The sequence below is a fragment of the Sprattus sprattus genome, assembly GCF_963457725.1.
Source record: "Sprattus sprattus genome assembly, chromosome: 12".
In the NCBI taxonomy this organism is placed as follows: domain Eukaryota; kingdom Metazoa; phylum Chordata; class Actinopteri; order Clupeiformes; family Clupeidae; genus Sprattus; species Sprattus sprattus.
The window spans coordinates 16,358,536-16,370,145 of NC_137910.1; the positions used below are offsets into that span (position 1 = coordinate 16,358,536).

At 44.4% G+C, this 11,610-nt stretch overlaps 1 pseudogene across 1 annotated transcript; it reads right to left on the reverse strand.

The window, feature by feature from the left end:
* Nucleotides 1–3,963: 3,963 nt before the first annotated feature.
* LOC308373542 (dual specificity phosphatase 29-like) lies at nt 3,964–11,318 on the reverse strand (annotated as a pseudogene). Its single transcript has 4 exons — nt 11,310–11,318; nt 9,229–9,368; nt 5,720–5,787; nt 3,964–5,607 (listed from the first exon to the last, which is right to left on the reverse strand). The product of its transcript is annotated as a dual specificity phosphatase 29-like (transcript).
* Nucleotides 11,319–11,610: the final 292 nt, after the last annotated feature.

Consider the following 11,610-nt stretch of genomic DNA (forward strand, 5'->3'; position numbering starts at 1 on the left):
CGAAGTAGCTCCACAGGATCAGAATGCTGCAAAGTAATCTCCAAAGAGATTGTTTGTTTTAATTTTGAGGAGACTCACCTGGGATCAGCAGTATTTTACATACATATAACAGCATCTGTCAAGTTCTCTTCTCACCATTCTCATGAGATGACACTAGCGAGCTTGCTTAATCTGACTGTTAAGAATTCATTTTCAACAGTCATTCTGCGCATGCATTCTGCTGCAGATATCTGAAACGGTCTTGGCAGGCTGTTGACTCCTTTTATTCCCCCTCCACACACACACACACACACACACACACACACACACACACACACACACACTCCGGCCTGCTATTTTCAGAGGTCAGATAATGCACATAGTAATGGGAGCTATGCCGGGGAGTTCATGCCAGTTATCTCAAGTATGCTAAATGGTTCTCTAAAAGGTTAGTGTGTGTGTGTGTGTGTGTGTGTGTGTTTGTGCATGGGTACATGTGGGGGTGTACGTGAGTGTGTGTACGTGTGTTTCTGCATATGTTTATGTGGGTGTGTGTGTGTGTGTGTGTGTGTGTGTGAGTGTGTGTGTGTGTGTGTGTGTGTGTGTGCAGTGGCGCAAAAAGTGGGTATGCGCTGTATGCGGCGCATAGGGGCGCCGCACCATGGGAGCGCCAAAGCGATGGTAACAAAAAAACAAAAAAAATGTTTGGGGAATTTTCTATGTAGCTGCTGTTGTGCGTTTCTAAATCATTTCTGCATTTCCTTAATGTTATATAACATTTTAGAGGACTAAACAGACTAGAGTAGGCGCCTCATCTCTTAAGATTCCATAATAGAATTTTGACATAGAAGAGGGAGAGTGAGCGCCGTGACCGCTCAACACACAACACAAGCAGTTTGAACTAGGCTACGAGTAGTGAGTTGGTTGGATGGAAGATGGGTAAAGCAAAAAAGCTGTCAGGAGCTGAAAACAGAAAAAGAAAGAGGGAAAGAGAGAAGACATGTCAGGGGATGCAACAGCAATTAAATAAGTGGATGGTGAAAGGCAACAGGTAGGTTTTAAGGTGACTTTACGTTTTTGCTTGGACTGGAGGCTTGCAAATAATGTTAACAGACTAGCTATTAGGCTAGCTGGCGTTTGCTAACATAGAAATGTAGCAGCCAAATGGGGGTTTATGGCTAGCTTAAGCCTCATCAATTAGGCTGATGATAGCTACATTTAGATTTGGGTTAAACCCTATTGTACCAATCCCATGTATGACACATCTCAATTTTATTAAGGCAAAATAACAACTGGTAAATATAAGGTGGCAGACGGGCTCTGGTAGCATTCACGGTTCTAACAAGAAGCTGGAAACTTAACTCTGGTTACCATGGTTACCATTAGCTGTTCATGTTAGCTGTGCTGTCAAACATACAGGCTATCTGTTGGCATGGTGCAATACAAGATAAATGGGCAAGGGAAAAGGCACGGCGTGTTATTATTTAGTAGCAACTAAAGAGCACTCTAGAATATTTTGGTAGCAGCATTGTTGCACATCATCACCTTAAAAGATCTTTATTTGTAGGCTTACTTTTGCGTTTTAAGGCATTATTTTGCAATGGTTATCATTTTAATGTTAATGTTTGCAACTGTTTATTATTTGTTAACATTGTTACTAATATATATACAGTATATATATATTTGTGTGTGTGTGTACAGTATATACTGTATGCACCATAGGGCACCATTATGGTAGGCATGCAGTGGCTGATATACTTTAAAATCTAAAGCCCATACATGATGAAAAAAATTGTTGTTGCCAAAATTGTTGTCGCCAAAATTGTTGTTGCATACCCCCCTGACATTGGGCAGTTGCACCCCTGTGTGTGTGTGTGTGTGTGTGTGTGTGTGTGTGTGTGTGTGTGTGTGTGTGCTTATGTCTGTGTGTGTGCGTGTGTGTCAATCTTTCATACAATCTGTTTCAGTTAGACTGTAGAGGTAAACCCGGTCTATGGATTCAGTCTTGCTGATGTTCTACCTGGTCTGACTCCTCCTCCAAGGGGCTGATTCTTCCTCAACTGACCGGACTCCACCTCCACGGACCTGACTCTTCCTCCAAGGGGCTGACTCCTCCCTCACTGGTCTGACCCCACCTCCACTGGCCCGACTCCTCACCCACTGGACTGACTCCTCCTCCACAAATCTGACTCCTCCTCCATTGGACTGACTGACTCATCTTCATCTTCCTCCTTCCACTGCTCTGACTCCTCCTCCACTGGTCTGACTCCACCTCCACGGTTCTGACGCCTCCTCCCCCGTTCTGACTCCTCCTCCACTGGTCTGACTCCTCCACCACCGGTCTGACCCCTCCTCGACTGGTCTGACTCCTCCTCCACCGTTCTGACTCCTCCTCCAGCGTTCTGACTCTTCCTCCTCCACTGGACTGACTCATTGTTTAGACATTTCAAATGTTGTCTATCTTTTAGTTGTCCACATTTCCCATGGTTATTTCCAGTCAGATATACTGAAATGTGCCTGCCTAATACCAAGTGGGCGTGGTGTCTTAGGGGTGTGGCTTTGTATCCAGTGGGCGTGGTAATGTATAGTGGTCGGGGTTGTGTATCAAGGGGTGAATGGGTTGTGCAGCTGCATGCTGATTGGGTGGAGATAAGTAGGTTTCTGGGTGATTGAGTGAGTAGGCAAGAGCTTGGCAGATAGGTAGTGGGGATGGTGTTATTTTTATTTGCGGTTGCGGATGTGTATTAGCCCTTGCTGGGGGGGCCTTGGCAGACATGGTCACAACGGGATGTTTGAGATGCATATGGTTGTGCATTACTGATGTTGTTTCACATCCCTGCCACTGCTTATTGTGGCACTATTTGCAAATAAATGTAGTCAGTTATATAACCTGTATTGAATTTCAAATAATCAAATATCATCATAATACACAGGTCCAGTTGCCCTAGAGAGCTGCCAGACAGATGTATGGGTAACAGGCAGCAGTGAGGGTACATCAACGCTGCCTTCAAAACATAACAAGGGCCGCCTGTAGGCATCTCAGGAGAGCGGAAATGGAGTTCAATTGGAACGGTCCTTAATGCCTCGCGTGTTATATTGAACCCACACAAGACTATGGTTGGCTGAACATGATTGACAGGTGACAGAATGCTCTGATTGGTCAGGCTGAACATGATTTACAGGTAACACAAGGCTATGGTTGGCTGAACATGATTGACAGGTAGCACAAGACTCTGATTGGTCAGGCTAAACATGATATACAGGTAACACAAGACTCTGATTGGCTGAACATGATTTACAGGTAACATAAGGCTCTGATTGGTCACCAGTGATGTAAGGGTTGGGTTTCAACCTGTAACCGCAGGCACTGGATGAATCTGCTTTCTTTGAGTTAAGTGTAAGAGGTCAAAAGTCATGTGAACCACTAACATAAAACTAAACTGCTTGTGTTTGTTTGTGATGATTGCTTCTGTTTGTTCTGTCTGCTTCTGTTTGTTCTGTCTGCTTCTGTTTGTGATGGCTGCTTCTGTTTGTGATGGCTGCTTCTGTTTGTTCTGTCTGCTTCTGTTTGTGATGTCTGCTTCTGTTTGGGATGTCTGCTTCTGTTTGGGATGTCTGCTTGTGTTTGTGATGGCTGCTTCTGTTTGTGATGCCTGCTTGTGTTTGTTCCCCTTTTGTGTGTAAAGTGGTAGGCAGAGGAGTCCAGTCACTGTTGTGTCCAAGGGCAGAGACAGCTGCGCTCCTCATAGGAATCTGTAACCAGCTCTGAGCGGCTCAGGAGCATAAGTCTCAAACACAAACATCAGAAGTATGAAAACCCCAGCACAAAGCCTTCAAGACAACATTCAGTACACTCTGTTTTCTTTTAGTTTATTAAATTCATAAAGTGCTATACACCCACGCTTTGGAGCTCTTCAAATGTTTTGTGTAAAGTGTCTTAACCTTTCTGTTCGACATTGATCGTTAGCTCCGGCTCTAAACGCAGGATCAAAAGTGCCTTGAGGCCCAACCCCACGGATCACAACAAAGTCAGAGCCGTGGTGAGCGTGTGTGTGTGTGTGTGTGTGTGAGTGTGTGTGTGTGTGTGTGAGCGTGTGGGAGTGAATGTGTATGAGTGTGTGTGTGAGCATGTGGGACTGAGTGTGTGTTTGTGTGTGAGTGTGTGGGACTGAGTCTGTATGTGTGTGTGTAAGTGTGTGTGTGTGTCAGTGTGTATGTGTGTGTGAGCGTGTGGGACTGTGTGGATTACAGCATCTGAGTCGCATTACTACAACGCTGCGGGGTTTGGAGGGGTGAACCTCACCTCACGCTCGACTTTAAGACGTCCAGCCATGCTGGGGGGGCGAGACTGTCTTTGGATGAGGACCAGACGATGGTACTCTGGTTTCAGTGATGGAGGGAGTGAGATGAGAGGGGTTCACCGACTCCCACTGGCTACAGTTCAAAGGCCCAGCTCATCTGGAGAGAGTTACAGCTAGGAATGTATGCCCCCCCCCTGCAAACTTAACAGTTTAAAGGCCCCGCTCATAACCCTAACCCTGCAACTTTATAATAACAGTTTAAAGGGGAACCCTTCAATCGCCTCCCTGAGAACTGTCTTGGTCCCGTTGCCGTTGGAACGCTAGGAACATCAGGAATGTAACAGGTCCAAATCAGAACACAGTAGAGTCTATAACTGTTCCAGAAATCACGTGGTCCTGTCACAAGAGAGGTTTAAATGAAATAACGTAAACGTGTGGTTAATGTACTTGATTAAGGCCAGTGGTCAGACAGCTGTCAGGTGGAGGGGAAATCTAGAACGTATAGCTTTTTGTCGGGTAACCCAAAATGCACTACTGTGATAAGCAAGTGCAATGTATATCACATAGGCTCAACCATGTCCCCTCAGTGTAGGGAGGCAATGGTGCAGAAGGGTTTAACACAAAGTCCTCATCGAGAATTTGACCGGCCTTGGGTAATAAGCCTAGACTGGGTTTATCACAAAGTCCTCATTGTGAATGTGACCTGGTTTGGGTATTAAGCCTAGACTGGGATTAACACACAGTCCTCATCGTGAATGTGACCTGCCTATTTTTTATGGCGAAGTAGTTCAGTAGTTCAGTAGTTCAGGACCTCCGTCTGAATGAATCCCAGAAAGGGGATAGGTCCTGAGCTGGTTCAACACTCTGTCCTGAGTGGGGCATTAACCCTGAGCTGGTTCAACACTCTGTCCTGAGTGGGGCATTAACCCTGAGCTGGTTCAACACTCTGTCCTGAGTGGGGCACTAACCCTGAGCTGGTTCAACACTCTGTCCTGAGTGGGGCATTAACCCTGAGCTGGTTCAACACTCTGTCCTGAGTGGGGCATTAACCCTGAGCTGGTTCAACACTCTGTCCTGAGTGGGGCATTAACCCTGAGCTGGTTTAACACTCTGTCCTGAGTGGGCGTGAGCCCTGCTTAGGTGTGCACTCGCACTGCAGGCTGATGTCCAGGTGGCGGAGCTGGTTGAGGAAGCCGGGATTGGGGCAGATGTCCCTGTGCTGCCGCACGGTCCGAGCCGCCTCACACAGTGTTAGGTCCTCACAGATCATCAGGAACGCCAGGGCCAGTGTCGCTCACGCCCATCAGGCAGTGCACAAACACTCGCCCTAACACACACACACACACACACCCAGACACAAGCTCACACACACACACACACACACACACACACACACACACACACACACACACACACACACACACAAACACACCACACACAGATCATCATGAACGCCAGGACCAGTGTTGCAGAGCAGCTCACGCCCATCAGGCAGTGAGGATTCAACCTAACACAGATGCATACACACAAACACACACACACACAAACACACACACACAGAGAAGAGAGACTAAAGTATGAGCAAAGAAAGCACATATGGTGAGTGTGGGTGTGGGTGTGTGTGTGTGTGAGTGTGTGTGCGTGCGTGCGTGTCTGTATGTGTGTGTGTATGTGTGTGTGTGTGTGTGTGTGTATGTGTGTGTTTGTGTGGGTGTGAGTATGTGTGTGTGTGTGTTCATGAGTGTGTGTGTGTGTGTAGTCCCTCACCCCCTCTACCCAGGGCTGCTCTGATAATTCGAGCTGCTGAGTAGAAGTACACGATGTCATGATGAAATTTGTACCTTGTGTCTAGCCTGGATACCAGCCTGAACTCCGCCCACAAAATTTTTGGTCTGGGAGATTCAGTCTGGAGTTGAGTTAGTTGGGAGGGTTTAAACGGCCCCGAAAAGTGATCTGACCATTCAAATTGTAAGGGCGGGCTTTATACGTTGATGGACAGATATAGATAGAATACCGGTATACATCGAACAAAGATGGCGCCGTCTCGGAAGCTTAGTGGGACATATTTTATATGATTAAAGCTATCTACACGACTTTTATACGTCTACATTGACTCGGTTAGTTGTGTATACGCAAAACGAGTGTTGCCTAGGATTATAGGTCTTAACTGAAGCACTCTAGAGCATTATTGATAGGTTATGCTAACGCGTAGAAAAAAAAACCATTAAAACAAATGGTAGCTTCTAGCCTTGAGTGCTAATTAAGTAACGTGAGCAGGCATATCTCAACAGATATGACAGCGCATTCATTTTGAAAGAGGAACAGAGAAACGCGATCAAGGCATTTGTCGATTGAAAAGATGTTTTTGCCGTCCTTCCTACGGGATCAGGTAAAAGTTTAATCTATCAGATGGAAATACTACGTTGCTCTGATTGGTTCTAGGTATCCAATTCAGCGAAGAGGAATTTTCTTTCCTGGTTCGTTGAAACATACAACACAGCCCAATAGTTCGGTCTCAGACTCATATTCTGACTAGAATTATGAGTATGACATCGTCAGGCTACCTTGTGTCTGCAATTCAGCTTAAATTTGTTTAGAAGTGGTTCTAGGTTCTTTATCCACCACTGGAACAATCTTTCGTTGCAATCTTGCATACATTTTTGTCTTCCTTCAACGTCTAGGGAGGTTAGAGACAATACCATGGGTTGTAAACTTCTAAACGACATTGCGCAAAGTGGACACAGGAACATTGAGATCTCTCGAGATGGATTTGTAGCTTTGGGATTGTCCATGCTTTTCCACAATTTTGCTTCTCAAATCCTCACACAATTCTTTGCTCGTCTTTCTTTTCTCCATGCTCATTGTGTATTCATAGACACACAACACAAAGGTTGAATCAACTTCGCTTCATTTTAACTGGTTGCAAGGGTGATTTCTATATTGCCCAGTGGCGGTCCGTCAGGGCCTTCAAGGCCTTCTCTGCTGGCCTAAACATCATCAGAAAATAAATGTAATAAAATAAATTTAATTTTAATATTTTCTTTTCATAAATATGTATTAAATGATTCCCCATAGTCCATTATCTTCATTTCATGCTTCCAGCGTTGTTCATTTATGTTAGAGCTTTCATCCAATCATATTTCCGCTATCATGTGTCGCCACGCTCCTTGAAATCTTCCCCGAGAACAGAAATCTTCCCTGAGGCCTTCAGAATTCACATTGAAGGCCCGTGTACATCTGATTGGCTATCACAACTTGCTGTTTCAGTTCATTTAAGTTGAATGAACTGAAACAGACAGTTGTGACAACCAATCAGATTTCGAGTTGGCGACACTGGGCCTTCTAGAAGGCCCGGAAGATTCCTTTCCTCGCGTTGAACGTGACACGTAAACGTCCTTTGATTGGATACTGAGGCAGACCGGTGCAGTGCTTCAGTGCTCAGTTTAGCTGGCTAAAACGACGTACATCGGTTTCAATGCTTATTCTTCTAGTTGTTTCAATTGGTAAGACTAAATATAATTACATTAACCAACTCAAATAAATTAGTTTACACAAACTTGATAATTCCAGTTTTTGATACAATTACAACGCCATTTTCAAGACGGAACTTTCAAGAAAAACTGGATATCGTGAGGATGGGAAGTTTAATGAAACTGCTTTGCAGGTGGGACAATGCGATGTTACTTGTTAAACTTGTTAAACCTCACATTGAGTCACAATTTGGACTTAATAAAACTTTGTAGACTAATCCCTGAAAATCGCCTTTTATTTTTAAGTTGTGACAGTAATATCCAAGCGATCAGATAACTTAGAGTTTACTACTCTTAATGTATTGTTAATACGGGTGTATTGATTTGAAATGCTCCGGAAATATTAATAAAGTCTGTTGTACTCGACTATGTTAAGGTGATGCAATGCTCACTTATACTGCCTTTCTGTATAAAATATACTGGTTCGAGAGCCATGGCGTCATAATGATGGTATTAGGAGGTGGATTCACTCAGTTTAACATCGTGTAGGACATCGCTGAAGGCCTAGTCGTGAAATGCACGGACCGCCACTGATATTGCCAGCACCTGTGACTTGCCACAGGTGCATTTAAATACAAATTAAAGGACCATGACATGCTTGAAATACAATTATTTCTTACAAGGGTGCTAATCATTTTGTCCGGCCCATTTTTGGAGTTTTGTGTTGTATTATGTCAGATGTGGCTTTTCTTGTCTTCTTTTTTGTGTTGTTTCATTGCAAACAATATAATTGAACATGTGAATACCAAAGCATTTGTATTTGCAATAATTTTCTGGGAGAATTGTTGCATTATCTGACAGAAGTGCAGGGGTGCCAATATTTTTGTCCATGACTGTAACTATTTATACATGTTAATGACTGTGTCATGCTTAAAAGTGACCGGGTGCGCAAAAGACTCTTGAGTGACAGTTGCTATACCAACGAAAGCATTACGTAACCCGGACACCACGTAGCCCGGCCACTTTTTAGATATCAGTCAGATAATGTCAAGAGTCGTTCGAAAGCCATCAGCTACTTTTTAGTCGCTTAATATTGTGCCTAAACGGTCACTACGTATCCGGACACTTTTCGGCTATCAGTCAGAGAGTCTCAAGAGTTGTTCGAAAGACATCAGGTACTTTTTAGCCGCTTAATATTGGCTGCCGGTCTCCTGTAAGTAAGCACATATCAACAGGTTTCACCGCTAGCATCTCTATGGCGACTAGCTATTCTTCCTTTGTGCAACAATATTAAGCGACTAAATAGTAGCTGATGGCTTTTGAACAACTCTTGAGACTCTCTGACTGATAGCCTAAAAGTGTTGGGGTACATAGTGACCGTTTAGCACAATATTAAGCGACTAAAAGGTTTTAGCTACACCTGCCTGCTGGTATCCTGTAAGTAAGCAATGTTACTGTACCACTGACACTTTTGGTACCCCTGACCCGGTTGGTGACCCTGATACGGTTGGTACCCCTGACCCGGTTGGTACACACTCACTCCTTGCCCATGTACGTAGAGGTTTGGCCACACCTGGTTGACGTGCCCTGTGGGGATTCCGTTGCCTAACAGGAGGTCCTGCAGTTCAGAGACAGAGGGGGTATTCACGCAGGATGTGTTAACTGTGTGTCCGAGAGCGCCCCCTTCTGGATGTGTTTACTGTCCGAGGGCGACCCCTTTAGGATGTGTTTATTGTGCAAAACCATCTAGAAGAGCCACGGTGGAGCCAAGAATAAACCACACAGGTTAACGTAATCACAACTCTATATATTACAGACAGACAGACAGACAGACAGACAGACAGTGACAGGTTAATGTAATCACAACTCTATATTTTACAGACATACAGGCAGACAGACAGGCAGTGACAGGTTAACGTAATCACAACTCTATATTTTGCAGACAGACAGACAGACAGACAGACAGAGCAACAGTTTTTAGACGCATGCATAGAGAGAGAGGAGGAGTAAGGCGAGTAAGGGGTGGAAGAGACAGGCAGGGAGGGACAGAGAGAGAAAGGGGTAGAGAAAGAAAGAGGGAGAGAGAGAAAGTGGGAGAGAAGGAAAGAGGGAGAGAGAAACACTTACTGGACAGTTAAGTCTCTGCTGTTTTTTCCTGTCCTTCAGCAGGAGAATCCGTCTACTGCCAGTGGACACACACACACACACACACACAGACACACAGACACACACACATACACACACACACACACACACACACACACACACACACACACATATGCTTATGCCTCTGGAGACTTGATCCTTTTTTAAATGGGGGATAATTATAAACGTACCTCAGCTCAGAGCAGTCATCCAGCTCTGATCACTTGCACAGCACTCACTTTAGTCTGCAAGTGTGTGTGTGTGTGTTTGTGTACACATATGTCTGTGTGTGCATTTATATGTGTAAGCCTGTATGTGTGTGTGTGTTTGTGTGTGTGTGTAGTGGTTACAGCAAACACACACACACATATGTTGTGTGGGTTTCTGTATGTTCTGAATGTCTCTGTGTGTGTGTGTGTGTGTGTGTCTGTATGTATGTGGGAGAGAAAGAGAGCGAGAGACAAAGAGAGAGAGAGTGTGTGTGCTTGTAGGTCCAAGAATAGCCTTTATTTGTTGGGTGTAAAACCAGAAGTCAGTGTTATGTGTCCGTGGTGAAAGGTCTGAAGCTTGGTGGCCTCTTGAGTCCAGACAGATCTCATGCTGGTAACTACTGTTTGTGGTGCAACGCTGACCCCTAATGGTTAAAAGTGTCATTGCAGCTGCTTCATCTTCACAGCAAGACTCACTAGTCACCAAACAGATATTGTTTTATACTTGCTTTAGAGTCACATTCAAGTGTGTCACTAGTTTCTCCTAGTGAATGCCACCATAGCTGTCTTTGCAGAAGAGTTGAGCTCACCCAGAAGACTATGATGAGTGATCAGAACTAACTTGACTAGACCAGCAGAGATCCAGAGAGCTTCTCCAGAGGAGACTACAGGGGAGTACTCACCTCTCATCTCATTTACAGAAAAAATTAAATAGATAGTTGTCTGACTGAACCTAACTAGCCAAGTGGAGGTCAAGAGAGCTCTTTACATGGAGTATTCTACGTGATTGTTTCAGGCCCAGCTGTGTTAGACAATGTTAGACATGAGGATATCTGCGCTCTCTTCTGCACTCTTTATTAAGGTGATGAGTTTAAGTGCAAAGGGGGCAGTGAGGTTGTGTCATTGTGTTCACCTGCCTAACGAGTCAGTTACCTTAGTGATCCTACTTAGGCTGCCTAACGAGTCAGCTAGCTTAGTGATCATACCTCTTCATGTTGCCTAACGAGCCAGCTGCTTTAGTGATCATACCTCTTTATAATAATAATAATAATAATTAATTTTAATATAGGGTTTTTCTAAGCACTCAAAGACGTTTATGTTGCCTAACGAGTCAGCCACCTTAACAATCCTGCTTCGGCAGGCTGCCTTACGAGTAAGCTACCTTAGTGATCATACCTTCTCAGGCTGCCTAACAAGTCTGTTACCTTAGTCATCCTTCTTAGGCTGCCTAACGAGTCAGCTAGCTTAGTGATCATACCTCCATATGAGTAGACCACCAGTCAAACACAGTAGCAGTGAATTATCTCAAATTAAAACCAGATTTAATGAAGATAATCACAGCATTAAGTCTCACAAAGGCCTCCATTAATACAGGGTCAGGTGATTAATGGAAAATACATCACAGCTTTAAGACCAAACTGCCAGCTATCCTGATGGGACAAAGTGTCAAAACCTGCATTTGATCTGTGTAAGGACATTCCTGTGGTGAACTTTTTTAACATGTGT